Source organism: Triturus cristatus, chromosome 7, assembly GCF_964204655.1.
Source record: "Triturus cristatus chromosome 7, aTriCri1.1, whole genome shotgun sequence".
In the NCBI taxonomy this organism is placed as follows: Eukaryota; Metazoa; Chordata; class Amphibia; order Caudata; family Salamandridae; genus Triturus; species Triturus cristatus.
The window spans coordinates 355,154,218-355,174,068 of NC_140590.1; the positions used below are offsets into that span (position 1 = coordinate 355,154,218).

The window sequence follows — 19,851 nt, forward strand, 5'->3', positions numbered from 1 at the left end:
TGTGAAATGGACCGCATTGACACTTTAATTACTGAATGCGAGGATCTATTGCAGCCTGGACCACTGGCACTCCGAAACAATAAAATTGTTCAGGATACTATTCAAGCGACCACCGCTACTTCTAACCTACAGCCTCGCATACCTAGTATGTTTGGGAAAGCAACCAAACAGCCTGTGGACAAGACTGGGAGTTCTTCAAGCCCAAGCCCAAGGGCATTAGAATCAACTCATCCATCAATTCCATTAGTAGTTGTGCAATGTAAGAACAGATTTTGCCTCTGCTGGACTTGCCAGATGACTCTGCAGATGGGACAGTAGAGGACATGACTAATGCTGTTTGCCCTGTAGCCTCGGCCCCCCAAAACACCCCTTGTAACACCTGATCCCGAATCACAAATAAGCCAGGAATGTACAATTGTAATTAATAAATTTAGGACTGAGGTGGGGGAACTGAAAACTGCCATGTCTAACCTAGTTCTCATCTTAAATAAGCTAAAATGTACAAATAACATCAATACTGCTGTTACAGTGAACAGTCAGTGCACACAGACCATCCAATCTGCTCAGTCTACTCAGGAGATAGGCGTGCATCAATCTGTATCCCAACCTTTTGTTCACGATCAACAGGGGACTTTGGGTCCAAAAATTATGGGAAGGCAGACGAGGAGAGCTCCTCCTAGCCAGTTTAACCCTCAATTTCCTCCGAACCCTCAGTATAATCAACGTTATTTAAATAACGGTAAGATGTCCAACCCTCATTATTCACAATTTCCCTATGTTCCACCTATTACTAATGGAGGATTGAATCAGGAAACTCCATCCTATACCAGAGACAGGTCCTTTGGCAGAGAAATAAAGTAATTATGATAAACGTACCAAAACTATTGCCACATGTGAAGTTTGAATCCGAGGACTCCCTTATAAATAAGGCCATCCACTGGATAAGATACACCAGAGGGTGCCGCTCGGCCATTAGAGAAAACATTCTTCATGCTCGTAGATCCTCCACCATGAATCCTATGTTTGATTCAATTGAACTATCTATAAAAGAAGCTAGGATGGTGAACGATCTAGTGGCACTAGACCTTAGGACAGAACCTTTAAATAAATCCTAAATTAGATTAAAGTATTGTAGACCCGGTCATATTCTAAGTCAGGGCCATACATCTAGGGCTGTGTTGTCATCTCCAGTACGAAATGTAGATTGACTTAGTAGCATTAGCAAGCTTACTTCCCTTACACATACATCTTCATGTATAATACACCCAGAGACTGATAACACTAGGGAGCCTTCTGTAGTGACCTCACATCTGAAGACAAGTAATGACATATCCTCTGTTAGTATCTCTAATGTGGCTGAGGTTGAGTATCCTGTACTAATGTATTCCTCGTCTGGGTTGCCTAATCCAACCATTGACAATGGGCATCCTACCAGTATGGAATTTTGTAATGGCCCAACTACAGCTAAAAAAAAGGTAAATAAAGGTTTAAATATAATATCTTGGAACCTGGCGGGGATACATTCTAAACTGCAAGATCCAGACTGGCACATATTTGTTGAATCTAATGATATCTGTATTTTTCAAGAAACTTGGGCAGTGGCTGTGATTCACCTAAATGGTTATACAACCTAAAGTGTGGAAGCAAAAGTTCCCGAAAAATCAGGCAGAGCGAGTGGAGAATTAATAATATTTGTAAAGAATACTATAGCTTGCAAATATAAACAGCTGATAATAGAATCTCTTGATATTCTGGGGACCCAGCTCACTTTTCCGACAGGTTTTAACCTAACTATATTCAATATTTACGCTAGGTCCGAATCATGTAACAATGAATCTGCTGTATTATTACAGCTAGATGAGTTGTTGGGGGTATACCAACTCACCTCCAAGACCATAGTTGTAGTGGATTTTAATACTACATTGAACCTTCCCCCCTATTGAGTATTTTATTGGAGGAGGAGAATGAGATTTGGGGCATACCAAACTTGGGACCAGTTAAAAATGGCTACAGAGCAACGGCTGTGTCACTACAGATTACAGCCCTGGCTGTAGGCAGGAGCGTGAGGACTTACAATGGAAGGACCCCCTAGGACAAGAGCAAGAAACCCACCTTTAAACGTGGTAATAGCTCAAGCATCATCGTTTATATCCTTATTGATGCCAGAATTTGGTCACTGGTTGAGGACATGTTAGTAGCTCCGAGGTCAGACAGTGACCATAATCCCTTGCTGCTAAAAATGCGGGGCCCCGAACTGGGCAGTCAGCCATCTGGCTGCCTGTCCAGGGTGGATGAACACCTTGTAACTAACAATTTCAGAAGAGTGACCTGACCCAATGTACTTACCAATTGCTCTTTATATACCAGGATTTATGAATTATTTGTATAGTTTATCACAAGGTTCTTAAGTAATCAGGACTGCAAACAGCTAGGTGGACTAACCACGATACTTCCATACACAATGATTTTTTTGAAGCACTACAAGCAGTGTTCACTAAGGAATGTTCGGGTGGTAGACCTGCCAGTAAAAGAACTAATAGTTGGTTCAACCCAATGCAAATTCGCCAAGAGTGCTCTTCAGCTACCCATAACGACCCATAATCAATCCGGGGTTGTTCAAGCACGCAATAAATATAGAATTGCACTATCAAAAGCAAAAAGAGAATTTTCAGATAAGAACTGTCAGGAATTGGACTAGCAGCTAATTGCAAAGATCTCTTTTGGCACATCCTCGCAAAGGGCAACTTGGTTATCTCAAACACTCCTAGGTACCACCGCAACACCCACTGCCCACCCCTTTCACGAACCGCGTGAAAGGGGGCCTTATGTACAAGGCAGCGCTAAGCCACGTTAAGTTGCTTAACACTACCTTGTACATATGGCGCAGCCCCTATTGCCACCACAACGTCACTATAGGTAACGTTGTGGTGGCGATAGGGACTTGTACATATGCCCCCCTTTGCATTCACCCCTCCTGCTATACCGAATTATTTTTTGTTGGTTTTAGGACTCTGCATAATGTATCACCACTTGACAATATATATAGCCTCAGAATTGGACACCAAGGCCCAAGGGCCCAGGGATTAAACTAAAACTGACCTGGGTGCAGTGGTAAAACTGAATTTCTGTGCTACAGTTATTCTATTGAACATTTATCTGAGTGCAAAGAGATCTATTAAAATGACTCAGCTTGGCACTCTCAGGTAAGTTATCAAAAGACTTGCTTATCAATATCCAGCTGTGAAACTAATTATTTCAGATAATTTCAATACTCACTTAATTTCCACAAAAACAACTGATATCTAAAGTAAAGTAAAACTAGGCCTAATAATCTTGAATGACAAACCCCCAAATGAACTATCAACTCTGCTGACTTTCAAAAACGACAAGTGCCACTCTGTTATAGATTATGCCTTCATTTATAAGGTCTTGGCCTCCAGTTCCACTGGGTATTATGTCGAAAATGATCACAACTCTCAAGTAGTAACATTAGAGTTATCTGTATATTGTCAGCCAAAATCCAATATTCTCCTTGAAGTGATAACATCCTATATTTTGAAAAGGCTGGTTTGGCAGCCAACAAAACAACCTGAAATAATGAATTTTGTGGAAAACTAAATTAAAGCTGTTTGCTTTGAGGTACAAAACGAAGCATCTATGGTGGAGATTTGGAATCAAGTACGTAAATCCTTAATAGAACACTTTTAGTCAAAAAAAGAAGGGGGAATCCCATGGTCATTGCCCATAACAGGTTGTATTCATTCAAGCTGGACCAAAAAAGAAGTTCCTCAATAAAGCTTCATGAGCCGTCTTCAGGCAAACACATTTTTCAACAATTGTTGCTCGAAAATAAACTCTTAGATCCCTTAGAAAGGTATATAAGCAAGAAATATGGGAGACAAAAAGGGCATATCATGAGGAGTTAAGGTCTAAATTGCATTTCGCCAGTAAAACAAACCACATCAAGGAGTTTTGGGGAATTATTAATGACGTAGAAAAGTGTGGCAAAAGGGCTAATACTGCTAATATCATTATACCTGTCTGGGTGGACTTCAGGGGTGGCTCCTCCACGTGGACGGAGGAGCGTCGCTCCACTGCTTTATCGCAGTTTGAGATGCAGAAACATAAAATGGTATTTTAAATACCATTTTATGTTTCTGCTTCGGTATTTTAAATACCATTTTATGTTTCTGCTTCTCGCACTGCAAGAAAGCAGAAGGGTATGCCTGGTTGGGGGTGGGTGGGTAGGCGTTTCTGCTCCAGACAGGGGCCGGCCAAACCAGTCATGCACAATCTGCATTTTCTCTATGTAGGTTGCATGCACAGCCCACATAAAGAAAATGGCCTCCCCATAGACGCCTGTGGGGTCGGCGTCCTACCCAATCACAATGCTGCCATTGCAGCTTTGTGATTGGCTTAGGGGATGAGAGGGAGGCTGCCTGCTACCTGTAAGGTGTTAGGCACAGAGAGGAGACCCAAAGCAACGCAGGACCAGAGGCAAAGGTAAGTTTAAATGTAATTTTATTTTTTTAATTAACGCCCTCCCCACGTGAACCACCGCCCCCTGACCTGCGGGTCATGCCGGCCGTGACTGGAGGACATCATCTCTGACCTGTTGGGTGTGCAACTCCAATTCCATGAAAATCAAGGTGTACACTGGAAAACTTTGGCCTAGTTATATCAAGTGGCAAACAGAAAAAGACCATTGGAATTAACCAATTGTAGTAAACTAGTATTGTAGGTCTTGCTGCTCAGCCAGAGTGGAATGTTGGTGCATGGTTAGAATGCAGTGGTGGAATGCCTGAGTGGGAATCAGTTGAGGACGGGCTGAGCAACAAGTGAGCTGCTCCTGGTGGGCCCCCCCCTTGATACTTATCATCTGATCAATAAAGCATTATTCATATGCTACACCTCGGCTACTTCCCATGATTCCATCTTATTTCATCTGGCGACGATCCGGAAGAACCTGCCTGTGCTGCCTTAACAGACGGAAACAGAAAACTGAATTACTTGAAACAGTAATCTACACCCTTAAAAACCTGACACCAGGGGCCCCACCAGTGACCAACATCGGTCGCCCGCTGAAATGTGTCAGGACTCGTGACTCTTCCTGCAACCATCCCTCACCTGCAGTGTGCCAGTTTGCCAGTTTGCCAGTTCCTGGGTTGTCAGTCACTCCCCCGTCAAGCCAAGGTCGGTGTGAGAGCTGTCTGAGGAGAATTCAGCACATTTCGAAAACCGGAGCTCTAGGAGAGTTCAACTGGTACAGAGAGAACTGGCAGGCATGAAAACGATCTCTGCGATTAGACAGGTCTGAGGGCTTTGTATTTTATTTGTCACTTGCAAGAGTGAATAGATGGACGCTGCCACCTACTGGAAGGGAAGGAGAACTTTGGTTCGCTTGGAAATATATCCTGTACTCCCAGTACATGTGCTGTTTGATCGACTCGAGGAGTGAGGCTGTCTAATTTAGTTTGCTGTGGTTTAGCACCCGGGTGAGCAGTTCGAAGGTGTAAACAGTTTGGAGACTTTTGAAATCGTTGTGGGGTTTTTCAGCATTGACCGTGAGTACTTTGGTTGGCTGTTTTGTTTTTACCCATCGCTGTGAAGCACCCTAAGGCTGTTAAACCGCCGCCTCAGTTTAAATTCAGCACGAAATATACTCCGTGCGCTCGAGCTTACCTGCGTCTCCTCACGAGGCGTTTCTTCTTCTATGGTGATCAGAGCTGCTCCTGGACGCCTGTGTGCACTGACACATCGTGAGCCACCCGGGGCAGCGTCAAGAAGCGTGCCGCCATATTGTGTTTCCACCGGAGCTCTGCATTATAGCCACGCTTTCTCCAGTGTTCACCCAGTAGCGCTGCTTCTGCCAACCACGATTGTTTTCCGTTTTGGGGGACAATAAAGTTTTCTTTCAGTGCAGCAATAGGACGTTGTACTCGGTTTTTCAAAGACCTGCCTGCTCAAATGCTCTGGTGAGTTACGCCTTTTTGATGCCAAGATCTAGTTGTGTCACACCATGGAGGTGAAGCGATTTCATAAATGCCTAATGCAATTTCAGGATATGACCAGTCTCGCTTATTTTCTCAAGCAACTATTTTCTCAAGCAACTATTTTCATCTGGAGTAACGTTTCGTCCTGTGCCATCGCACCGGGTGCTGGCTTCCTGGGGGCGCCGAGTTTGCAAGTTTATTATGTTTTTAAAGCACCTGCTGCAGCGTTCCTTTCCTCCGGCAATTACCAGGCCTCACAAAAATGTCAAGATAACTCCTGTGATTAATTATCTTCCTGGAGAGAGATCACCGTTTTGTATAGTTGAGGTTTTGACTTATGTGAAGTTAGTGCAGAGGGTTAATATACCTGCTGCAAAGAACGTGTACCAAGAAGATTACAGAGTGCATATAATGTAAACAGATCAGCAGGTTACTGCTTTTAAAAGACATATTTTTGTTACTTGCAATTTATAACTTAAAGTCCTTATATACAACAGTGAGCTATTAACTTTCTTCATAGAACTGCATACACACTGCAAAGTATACATTCGAACAATGATTAATTTTGAAAAAAGGGTTAATTTGGCTAGAAATCGATACTTATTATTAGAGAACTCCCAAATATGATGTTTCTTTTTCTACTCTGAGTTTGTGCTTCTCCACACCAAGCACTCTTAAACTATATTGTCTACCAGTATGGATGACATGTGACTCCTACACTTTAAGTCCTTTGGCTTATGTAACATTTCCTATCAGGCCCGGACTGGCAATGTCGGGCACCGGGCAATCCCACGGTAGGCTGCCAGGGGTGGGGGCTGGTTTTTTGGCAGGGGGCCAGTTTCGTTGCTGGGGGGCCGTTTTATTGGTCCGACTACCGCGTTAGTAAGAAAATAAATCAGATAAGAACTCACTACTCTCTCTGTGTCTCTTCTCGCTCGGTGCGGGGACAAACAAAAAATCACAATTTTATAAATAAATAACATCCTGTATGATGAATGATAATCATAATAGGGGGTGGGTCGTTGGGTCGCGCTCGCACGCAGCGCGCAGTCGCAGATGAGTCTTCCGTCTCCAGCCCTCGCATCTGCGCGGTCTCAGTTCACCCACTTAACCTTAGGGTGGGGCGGCCGTGTGGTGCTGGTGACATGCGCATTGGGGTTCCAACAATTAATAGTGGGCGTGAGTTGTGATCCCGTCCGCGACCGAGGAGCATTCCAGAACAAAGCCAGCCACTGCCCCTTAAGAAGACAGTCAGAGACTGAGGGATCGAGGCACGGGCACCCCATAATTTATTTCTAAATTTAGCCTCTGCCTGCTGCCTGTCCCTCCATATCCTTGTGTTAATTGCGATTCAGAAGTTACTAACAAACTTCGCTTTTTTGTGTTGTGATATAGTTAGAAAGTCTCCATTCTTTCATTAATCTAATGTTACTAAAAAGAGTTTGTTTGGGCAGTTATACATTTTTATCAGTAAAGCCAACCCTCAACCACTGCAGTATTCTTTAAATCCTGAGTTTGTGCCTCTCCCGACCAAACCCCCGTAAAATATATTACCCACCAGTATTGATGAAGTGATTTCTACACCTTGTAATCCTCATTGGCTTATGTGACATTCCGTGTAAACTGATTTATTGTCTCTGTATAATGTGTGCTGTCAGCATGTGAAGTACTGTGACACCATACACTCATATGAGTAGTGCAATACAACGAATGGAATGGATATGAGAGAGGGGCAACGGGGAGATGAGGGGCACTAGTGGAGGGTGGCAGTGAGGGAATCCCAGGAAGAGGTCATGGGGTGGGGGGTAGCTATGGAGAGATGAAGGGCGCTGGTGCGGGTGGCAGTGAGGGAGTCAGAGGAGGAGGTCACGGGCTGGGGGACTACAGAGAGCTGAGGGGCACTAGTGGAGAGCAGCAGTGAGGAAAGCCGAGGAGGAGGTCATGAGGTGGGGGAACTACAGAGATGAGGGGCACTAGTGGAGGGTGGCAGTGAGGGAAGCCGAGGAGGAGGTCACGGGGTGGAGGGGAACTACAGAGAGATGAGGGGCACTGGTGGAGGGTGGCAGTGAGGTATCCGAGGAGGAGGTCACAGGATGGGGGAAAACTACAGAGAGATGAGGGGCGCTGGTGGAGGGAGCAGTGAGGGAATCCGAGGAGGTGGTCACGGGGTGAGGGGGAAACTACAGAGAGATGAGGGGCACTGGTGGAGGGTGGCAGTGATGAAATCCGAGGAGGAGGTCATGGGGTGGGGGAACTACAGACAGATGAGGGGCACTGGTGGAGGGAGCAGTGAGGGAATCTGAGGAGGAGGTCATGGGGTGGGGGGCTACAGAGAAATGAGGGGCACTAGTGTAGGATGGCAGTGGGGGAACCGAGGAGTAGGTCATGGGGTGGGGGGAACTACAGAGAGATGAGGGGCGCTGGTGGAGGGTGGCAGTGAGGGAGTCTGAGGAGGAGGTCATAGGGTGTGGGGGAGCTACGGAGAGATGAGGGGCACTGGTGGAGGGTGGTAGTTAGGGAGTCTGAGGAGGAGGCCATGGGGGGAGTGGCTACGGAGAGATGAAGAGCACTGTTGGAGGGTGGTTGTTAGGTTATCTACATAGAAGGAGGTCAAAAGACTTTTGCACCAGCACTACAGCCGGCCCTGTCATGGCCTTTCTGTTTTTATTTATTTAATTAACAGCCAGGTGATTGGGACAACTGTGCAGCATACTTTAACATTCATGCTGATTATATTTACTGCTATATTCAGTATTTCAAGTTTGAAGGTGATTTTACTATTGTTTTTTACTGGGAATAATGAAAGTGGAACTGAATGGTGGCTGATATGGGGCTGGGTCCCAAGGTCAGCTGTGAGATAAGGTGTAATGGAGAGGGGTGGTAGAAAAGTGGATTATCAAGTCTGTAAGGGAGTGCGCTGCACAGTCATGGGTCAGGTGGAGGTAGTAATGAAGAGGGTTTCTCCCTGAAGGCATGCACAGAGGGAGCCAGAGTAGAGTCACTTGCTAGATATTCCCACCTTAGAAACCTCCTCTTCCCATCAAAGGGACATTACATGGAAGAAAAGCACTTTTTGAGAGTGACAACATTTAGAAAGAGACTTGGAAAAGAGTGTGATTTACTGTAGCTTGAAAGACTAAGGAGAGATAAAAGGAGGGCCCAGAAGCAGGCCTGGCTAGATATATAAGGGATAAATCGGGCCAGCAGTGGCCCCCCCGAATGTAAACAAAAATTCCTGGAACCGGGTCTGCTACCTACACCCCCCTTTTGCAGGCAACCCTTTGGTTCCTCCTGCCACCGGCGGAGCCCACTACTGCCAGAGCGAGGTGGTGGTGGGTGGCTGGCTGCCTGTCTGCCTGGCCTGCCTGGCCTGCCTGTGCCTGCGAGAGTCTGGCTATGCTAGTGCAGCACTGTGGATACGTGTGAATGTGCTCCCTTTGGTGGCACTGTTGTGCTTCTTGACTTTTGGGGGGCTGTAACTGGGGCGAAGGTTGGGGTCAGCAAGTCTGCTTAAAATATATTTTTCAGCACAAGCCACAACTTGGGGCTTGTGCTGAAAAATATATTTGAAGCAGACAACAGGGCTTTCTAGTGTGTTTACACAACCGAGTCCTTTTGTTTCGTTTTCCACTGGCCACTGCCTGGTGTTGCCACTGGGCTCTGGCACTTGCGCTGCTTAGGCTAACGTGGGGGGCCTTTTTTAGGTCTCGGCTCGAAGGCTGCGCTTGCGCAGTCTCGCTCCGAGATTTAATGTTTTGGAGTGGGGCTTCAACCTGCCCCTTTTTTTTACCTCTTCTCCATTGGCTGGCCTCTTGAATGCTGGCCAGCCATTGGAGAAGAGGTTTGTCTCTCCGAACAGGCCCCGTCCTTTTCGGATTCGGGGGCGTGTTTTTTGCTACTTTTCTCATTATCTCCTCCAGCCAATGGCAAGAGGAGAGAAAAGAAAAACACGGCCCGAATCCTGAAACGCCGCTGCCTTTCTCCGAGGCATTTCTGCTTCGCCTCGGAGAAAGGCAGTGGTGTGCTTGTTCCTTTCACCATGGCTTTATGCCTGGGTGTCTGCGAAAGGTACCAGATTCCGCAGCAGGAAGCGAACCATCGTCGTGACCCCGGTACAGCAGCGGTTTGGGACATGCTAGTTCCGCCTGATGGAATTCAACTGTGTAAACATTTGTCGGTTTAAGATCACCGAGACCCTGAAACCAACAGTGCGTCAGCTGAGCCTGCGATTGACTGTCACGCTGCCGGAAGACAGGCAGAGTCTGACGAATGTAGCAAACTGCCACACTGCCGGAAAACGGGAGATAAAGACTGTCGTACTATCTGTGCGGCTTACAAATGTCTTATAGTGACGTCAAGGATTGCGGGTCACATGATCGGACTATGAGCATTAAGTTGCTTTTACTGCTAGTTTGAACTGTTGGACACATAAAATAATTTTTCTTCGTTTTCAATTCCTAAATCGGCATGATCCATTTACTTTGGATCAGACGCAGTAATTGTTTATTCTGTCTTTCAGGGTTTATAACCACTCTAGTATAGCGGAGATTTGCGATATCGAATCAGAATTTTTTTTTTTTTGACGATCGCGTCGCGTACGTGACTCATGTGACCGCCGGACTATGTGTATTAAGTTTGAATTGTTGGGCGGCAGGAGAATGCTATCTACGATGTGGCGTCGGACTATGTGGTAGCTAGTAAGTGGGGTTTTTTGTACGCATAGGGGTGAACATTGGTTTGAGTTTGAACTATGACCAAGATGGGCGGGCTACTCGGAGGAAAGGAGTTTGATTTTATTTATATTTTTTGTACAATATGGCCCATGCTCCCATTTTATTAATATGGGGAATTTATGTGTGCCATTACGAGTAAAATCGTTTGTTACTTTTTCCATTCGACACCTTATCATGGGTGGGGGAGCCTTTTTTACCGATGGCGGTCCCTTTGGACACGCGATTGTGCTCTCTGCATACTTATTTCGGAGTTTAAATTGACCGCGTAATGGCGTTGCCAAGCTGACGTCATCGCTCACGCAGTCTGTGCAGTTATGCTCATCACCCCATCCCTACTTCCGGCCTGACTACTGACTCTTCATTGGACCACCATGGTCCAGCTTCTGTTTACCTGCCACACCTGATGCATGCTTACATTGTTTGAGTCCAGAATAACTTTAGGTCTGGAAGTGAACGCCACAGATCGGATCACTGCGCATGCGGGCGAGTTGGGCTCAGTGGGGCCACTCAAGCATTTCTAGAGAGATGAAAGTAGCCAGCTGGTGTTTGAAATCCCAGGCAGAGCCAGACGGTAATGGTATTCCATAGCACGGGCTCAGCTGTGAGAAATTCTTCATTGTTGCTGGAAGCCAGCTGCGCTCTTAGAATCTGAACACCAGGGCATCCCTCAGACATTTTCGTCCTTGAGCCGCTTGATGGAGTAATTGTGTCCAAGGCACAGGTCGAGTAAACCACCATAATCACACCTAGTGTGAATATCGCCCACTTCACTGGCAGGTAGTTCATGATTATCAGACCATTTTCATTGAATTATTTTAGGTTTTGTGACGCATTGGGTAGTCTAATTCATTCATTAAATACTCTTCTATGGCATGGCACACTATACGTTGAAAAGAGCGCCTTTAGGCTCCGTCTAAACACTGCATATGGTAAAACCTGGTTAATAAAGACTAATCAACACAATGCAAAGTAACAGTAAGCGTGCTGATACTACAAAGACAAGACCGGTCGATCTCTCATTTACTTGCACATTTCAGAAAGAAGCTGTAAAAATAATCGAGTAGCTTGCATCATGTCACTCCTGCCATTAATCAATCTAGGTTTGTTTTGATTGCATCCACTGACTGGTGCAGTTAGTGAAGGCATTTTTTGAATAACATTATTTTTATTTGTCGTTTAAATTCCTCTCGGTTGCAGTCTTGCCCTGTCGGGCCATGAATTGCATTTCCGGTGGTCATTAAATAGCACAAAAGCCAGACTGTGGGTGTGTGTGGCCGTTCAGTGGCACGTGAAGTAACAGTAGTTGTTGTAATGCACTGATCCTGACATCCCATGCTTCTCTGCAAGATGTTGCTGTTTTTGAGAGGCTAATATATAACCCAGCTGTAGTATAACCGCATGAGCCTAATTCTAAAACATTTTTGCTCTCCTAAGGGTTACTTAGTTGAACAGGTAAAAGGGATTTATTGTAATCTTGAACTGACCAACCATGGTGCCACTAGAAAATTTAGGAAGGCTTGGAAAGTCATAACTTTGTGGGCATTAAGAAATATTTCCAGTGGCATTTTCTGCTGCATTTACATTCCCAAATTTACCCCAAAAATGGGTATGAGTAAGTGCATAAATGGATTGAAGAAGTTCCTAAACATGCCCATTTTTACGGTAGTATGTGTGCCTGAGAGTTCGACCCATTAAAATCTTTTACTGATGGGGGGAGCAAAAGAAATTTGCGTGATTACACATTTCTGCCACACTAACTTGTATGGATAGTCCATTTAGTGGACAAATCCGCACGGCTGATTGGTGGCTCTGTCTGTGTGTGGGTAACTGTGTGTGTAGCTGGCTCTGTGGGTGGCTCTATTTGTGTGTGGGTTGCTCTATGTGTGGGTGGCTTTGTGTGTGTGTCTCTGTGTGTGGGTGCAAATGCAATAGGTCTCGCATTGGAGAGTGATTAAGCTATTGACATTGTAAATAACAATGCCGTTTCTTTAAATGTTTTAAAAAAAAAAACATAAACAAGAATAATGTCATGAGCAATGCCAACAGCTCTAACTTTAACAATGCCGAGACCATTGCATTGTAAATGCTTGTTAGCCTATGTTCAGGACAAAGGCTTTGTCCTGAACATGAAAGTGAAGTCTGTTTTTTGGGACGGAGTCCGAGCCATGTGGATTACAGAGTTTAACAGAACATACTGCCAACAATACGTGGCAGTCAGCCTGGTTGACGCCGCGTTCAGTCCTTACATCAGGGTGGTTGTTGTTGTTGTAGTGTAGTCCACATTGTTTCCTGAATTAGGTTAGATGTTTCAATTCGGTGTCAAATTATTGTGTGGTGCACATGGATGTTTCTTGTATCTAGATGTCATTGTGATTGTGCAGTCAGTATTCACGCTACATAACTGATGTAGTGTGCTGAGAGACAGCGCCCTTAACCGGCTGCTAACATGGTGCCTGATTTTGTATTTGCTGTAGGAAGTGTGCTTCGTATTCAAGGCACACAGCGCACAATATTTACATGCCTTTACTTATCTCAGTAATTTCAGCATCGCATCGACAATATCGGCAAGTGACCTCAACATAGAAGAGGGCGTCACAGAGGGCATTGCATTGAAACACAGACATAGGCAAGTCGAAGGTGGCAGCAGCTTTTCTTTTAAGATGGGGTTTATTTTAGGGCCACACCCTTGCAGCAACATTCTCTTCTCGCTACCATTATGGGGATACATTAAATAAAAACAGTACTAGACAAATCGCATCTCTCGGGAGAGCAGAATTTTATTAAAGCACTCCAAAATGTGCCCCTCGTGCACGTTCTTATTAATAAAGTTTTCACCAACTAATGCGAATAGAATTTGAAGCTAGCCTACAAAAAGTGCCTTATGGGCTCCAGGATCATTCGCGATTCTGATATAGGATTGTAGTTTAACATCTTATGGTGCAGGTTATAGAGTAAAGGGCTTAGCGCTGCTACCATCTTCTTCAGTGTAACTTTTGACCTCTAATGGGCCTTTGTACCTTTGTGTCAGTTCCATCTGTTGAAGGTCGCCCCATGGTGCGTTCCCCAAGCGCTGGTTCAGTTGGTTCATGAATCATGACCTATATATTTTTTTATTTTCCGGATTTCAGGCCGGATTTCACAAGAAAGGAGTTTGCGCTGGTAAAATGTGCACTTGTGTGTTCAGTGCTAGTGTCTCTTTTGAAAGTCACCTCCTGCTGCTAGGGCCTGCTCTTTTGCTGTGTGAGGAAACAGAAACAGCCCCAATCAGTTCCGCTTGGCTAGCGAGTTGGCACTTGGCAGCCATGTGCCAAACAACACTCTCCCTCCTGACCCTGGCGCACATAAACAGACACACTCAGGGAGGCGGCGACAATCATCATCTACTATTTACTGTGGTTTGAAAGTTGATACAATTGAATATGTAATGAAAAATGTGCTGTAAAATTCACCATTTTGGTCAGTTGTTTTCCTAAATTTTCTTGGGGGGAGAACCCCCCCCAAACCTCCCTAGTAGCGGTCAGGCTCGCTACGCGCTGGACGGGGGCTGGTCTGCCAGGGCTGCTTTCAGTTCCCAGTCCGGCCCTGTTTCCTATACACTGATTTACACACGTATGCAGTGGCGGCTCGCCATGGGTGTGCTGTGGGGCGGTAGGGCGGCGGAGGGGAAGGGTGGGGGGTTGTAAACTCCGGCATACGGCCGAAGGGAGTTAAATAAATAAAACAATTTACATTATGCGCGCTGCATCGCCGAGTTGGCGTTCATATTGGCACCTTGTAAGTACCAAAGGATATGTAGACGCTCTTTTTTAATATAACTAAGGTGTAATTTGGGTCACCTTACATCTGTGTGCCAGTAAGGTGGATTTTTAGCACTCTTGGCCCACACCTACCTATAGGTATGATAGGTGACATTGATGAGTAATGGTATTGTATTTCCTGGAATGTACTAACATTATTTCCATATACAGCACTCTTATAGCTGCTGTTCATATATCAATGTTACTTGTATGTGAGAAGGGGTATATGTGATGTAGTATAAGGATGACCTCTAAGAATATCTTTTAAGTATGGGTCTACTGGCCCCATATCATCATTGACTCCCAGTCCCATTGTGTATTGAGTTTGTAGACCCAATGTTGTTCTTTTTCAAGTAATCTTTGTGCCAGTCCTGCGCCATATTTGATTTTTTTCAATCACTTTATGTCCCATCTCTACATGGTGTGCAGTTAGTTTGGTCGATGCCCTTGCATACCCTTTAGTGCTTCTGCTTTGGACATCAGTCTAATAAGGGAAAGGAAAACCTGGTGGCCATTTTAGTTTTGGCTTGACAGTGCCTGGGGTTTTGTGCAACCCCAGGCAAACATTATTAATTTTGTAGGGGAACACCCCCCTCCACTGAGATCCGAACCCCCAAAAGGGCCAGGCCACTTCATCTATCAATCTATTATTGCATCATTCACATTATGCTTTTGTCCACCACATCATGCATCACTTCGGACTTTGATCTTTAATTGTAGCATTCCGATTTTACTTCCATCTACAACATCTTAGGACACAGGGAAATGGGGTCACATTTAGGGCTGCCCTCTTCAACCTTTGATCTGTTATTGTGACAGCATACAATGGGGAAGCAAGGGGTCAGCCGTCTTCAGCGATTGGCTAAGTTTAGTATGAGTAATTGTATTATTCCCTTTTATAAGGAGAACATTCTAACACAAAGTTTGTTCTATTCAGTGCCAAAGACTATTATGGTTATTATGTACTTTTAAAGTCATAGTTTTATTTTCTTTTTCCTTCTGTATAGAAGTTATTTGGATCAAATTCCAGAGTGAGAGAAAAGTGGCACTCAGCTTTTTATTGATCTGGTTCATGGTCATTACTTCATTTTCATTGCACTTTATGCCGGCTCACATCACACACACATCATTCGCTTCTAAAAGTACCTCTAAATTCTACCTAGGGCAGAGTATTTCGGGAAGAAAGCATTTGACTGTAAGAGAGATGGCATCTTTGAAGGATGACCGCTAACCAGGTCCTAAATCAAACAATGGAGGCGAGTACTGAAGCCGGTTCTGATTTGAAGACAGTACCTGAGGGAGAGTATCATTGAACAATTTTTTCAGGCGGTGGAGTGCAACCCAATAGTGGCTCATATTCCAAGGATTCTGGGGAACATGTCCATGGGAGTCATGATGTACATTCACTTGCACAATCTGTGTGGCAGATAGGTATAGGGCAAAGGAGAAAAAATTACTTAACAGCTCCCCAATTAAGACCAGCCCAAATGTTCTCCATTCACTATGGATGCTGGATGTGAAAATCAATACTGAAAATGTTTTCCTACTGAATACTTCCATCTTCTTCTGAATGATAACTTCCTTGAGGAATTTGTGCAACAAACACATTTATATGCTTAATGGTTTCTGAGGGTTCATGAAGGCACTTTCGCTCTTCAGTTCTAGGGTGGACTCCTACTTCACTTGGGGAGTTAAAAGCCATTCTTGGCCCTGAGTTCAACCATACAGTTCTACTGGTTTACTGATATGGTTTGAGCAACACCCAGCGTTGCATCAGTCATGGTCAGAGATAGGCGTTAGATTCAGCAGAGTATTCTCTTTTTCAGGGAACAATTCTGCAACATCGCCTCAGGAAAATCCAGACCATGACAGGTTGTCAAAATTTGGCCTATTGTGGAACATTTGTGTGCCATGTTTCTAGACTTTTATAATCCTGGGAAAAAAATAGCAGTTGATGGGTCATTTATCCTATACAAAAGTCGGCTGGTATACACACCAAGCAAAAAAGCTTGTTACAGCATCAAGATGTATATGTTATGGGAGTTTCTTGATTCTTTGAAGCTTGCCCAACAACAACAATATGTTATCTTAGCCACTCCTCGTAACAGCCACATTTTGGACCTAATCAGTTTTAACACCTCACTCACTGTAGAGGATCCCCTGCCAGTTATGTGATCTGACCACTTTCTGATTCTTTTTTCCTGGCATGTCCAAATTAAGTCTAAGCAGGCAAGGCCACTTACAAGACAACAGAGAAAAACTGTCCATAGAATAGACCCGGCGGCTTTTACTCTGGCTTTAGCAGAGACCTGTCCTGTGATATCTAACGATTTGAATGAGCCTTTGGGAATTTCACCAACTGGATGGTCAAGGCGGTGGAGCGCCTCACTCCCGAGACCAGGCCCAGGTGCCTTAGGAATCTCACATCTAAGCCATGGTTTTCTAGCTCCTTGAAAATGCAGAAACAGCAATGTACAAGGCTGGAACCCAAATGGAGACAGGATTATTGCTAGGGGTGGGCGGAATTTGCGGAATTAACCTTCGCAAATTATCGCGAGAATGTTTAAAATTATCGCAAACAAGCAGAAATATCGCGAAGATGCGGAAGTTTTTTTCCGGCATGTTCGCGAGATTTTCTGCATGGTTGCGGGTCGCCAACTTACCCATGTGGTTGCTTGCGGGCGCGGCCATCTTGTTTTGAGTTGTTCTCGCGGTGCATGATCGCGAGAAGAAAGACGTGATCGCGCGACGCATGACGTTACTGCGGGCGCGAACTGTCGCGAGACAGCGCAAATGGCTAAAAACAATACAACATCTCATGGAGAACGCGACCGGATCAAGAAAACTTGTCGGCGAACGCAGGGATTCAGGTAAGGCGATCGCGCGCGCGCGAGAATGTATTATTTTTCAGCGCGAGCAAGAAACAAATTATCGCCAAGCTGCGGAAACCGGAATTTTTGACATTTTCGCGCTCTCCGCGGAACGCAAAAATGTCAAATTATCGCAATTTCCGCGAACGGAACGAAATTTTTGCCCAGGCCTAATTATTGCCCCATGGCTAGAGCAACTCTTATAATGTCACAAAAGATTTATTATGCCGCCATTGCTCAAGCTAAAAGCCTCTACTATGCGGAGCTTATAGCCCAATCAGGTAATAATGGCAAAGACATTTTTCACATTGTTCAAAGTTTCCTTTCCCCTAAAGCAGAGACCAGCATTCACACCCCTTCACTTGTTTGGTATGAAGAACTCTCCAGTTTTTTCATTAATAAGGTTTAGGCTCTTCAAACTTACTTCGGCAATGGGGATAGCCTGCCAGTGGAGTGGCTATGATTCCCTCCCGGCTGTCGCCTTCCTCCACCTCTGCCTAACTCACAGCCTTTGAACCTATACTGGTATGGGACTCAGTAGTAGGATTTGGTTTGAACAAAAGTTGAGCTTTTACCCTCACTTTAGCAAGCTGAGTGGAATGTGCTTTGGCATCTTGAAAACACTAAAAAAAAAAATGATTTCACTACTTCCGCTCTCTGCAAGGGAAACTGTTACCCGAGCGCTCATTAGCTCACGCATTGATTACGCCAGTGCACTGTAAGTTGGTCTGCCCGTCTATTTACTAAACAAACTTCAAGTAGTTGAAAATGCTGTGGCAAGAACTCTTCTCAACCTGCCTAAGAGGGTCAACATCAGGCAACACCTTCGTCACCTGCACTGGTTGCTATTTAAAGAGAGGGTGAAATTTGAGTCCCTGGCAATGGCACATGCAGTCCTCCATGGGCTCGATCCGGTGTATTTGAGAAGGCGATTTAGGTTCTTTGCCCCTTCTAGGTAGCTTCGGTCTTGTACATTGCTTATGGCCTGTACCCCTAGGTTCAGCTTTAAAAGGGTAGGTGGCAGCTCCCTATCGTTTATGGCGGTGGTGGCTTGGAACCAACTTCCACCTGACTTGACTGGTGCGCCGAGAGACCTTGAAACAAAAGGCACTAAAATGCTACATGGCGAGATCAGCAATAGGGATAGCTGTGGGATTTGGGGCCATGCTCGGCTGCCACCAATGGAAACCTACCGACCACAGGCATTTTTAAAAATAGACAACCAAGGAATTCCAGGGTGTGTGTGTGCCTGATGTGAATCACAATAGGTTTTCTTACTTACAATGCCCTGCAAACCGCAAACTTTGTCTGAAATCATACATTTTCCTTACACTTCTGTGATAAAAACTTCTGGAATCAGCAGGAATCCAAAATCATTCCAAACACCCAGCATTGCCCCACTTGTCCCGATAAAAAGGTTGCACAACTTTTCCGAAAAAATCAAAATTCAACTATATTATGGCTATTTTCTTGGTCCCCTCCAGAAGATTCCACAAACTCTGGCTATCTTTAGAATCCTCAGGATGTTTGGTCGAAAAGGACACATATTTGGTGTGGATACCTTATGTGGACAAAATGTTATGGAGGCCTAAAGTGGAACTTTCTCAAATAGATAAAGGGGCTCAGGCTGAGGATGAAAAGGCCCAGCAGTCAAGGTGTTAAGGCAAAATATCACTAGCTCTGAGGTCAGCCAATGGATGAAGTTAGCTGACTTATTGCCCCATGCTATACATGGTGGTGGGTCAAAAGAAATTGTGTTTGTGACTACAACAAACGGCTGAAGAGACAGACTGAAAGTTCATGTAATTATGTATATATAGAAGTATTTTTTCAAAGATTTATTTTAAGACAAAGGGCCTTGGCTAACGGTCGACCTAAAAATAAGGCACTTGAAAAAAGTTACACTTTTTGTGTCTCTAAAGTTTGTTAATGAACATGTAAAATTAAAACTTTAAGTTTAATAAACGTATTATAATTCTTTAGCAATATTGTCTAGTAGGATGTCTGCTCCATGGAAGGGAACCACTACAGTTTTCAGCATTTATAAAATGCATCTTGTCCTGATGAAGTCTTCGAAATAAAATAATCTGTTGATTAATATCTTTGAGGACAAACCTACAGAGAAGAGTCATGCAAATAATAATTTTTTCTTGAGAAAGAATAGTCAAATATCCAACTAATCCAGCTTATCTATAGTATGTGGTTTAGACAACATTATTATATTTCTTTTCTGAGAATATGTATTCTTGGGTCGGAAGATTCCCAATATTGTGATTAAAATATAGAACTATCAAAATATCAAATCCACAATAAGGGCTGCATAAGGGTAAGTAGATATATACATCCTTAAATATACTTACATTGTCAATATAGTCCTAGGGCCTTATTATGAGTTTGGTGGTGCGGGACCACCCCACTCTGGCACCGCCCAACCCATGTACGACCCACCCACCAGATC

The 19,851-nt window shown here is 44.5% G+C and overlaps 1 protein-coding gene across 2 annotated transcripts in view; it reads right to left on the reverse strand.

Moving 5' to 3' along the window:
• Positions 1-19,851, reverse strand: part of LOC146809656 (sulfotransferase 2B1-like) — a 710,434-nt gene that overhangs the window by 70,015 nt on the left and 620,568 nt on the right. The window lies entirely within an intron of this gene.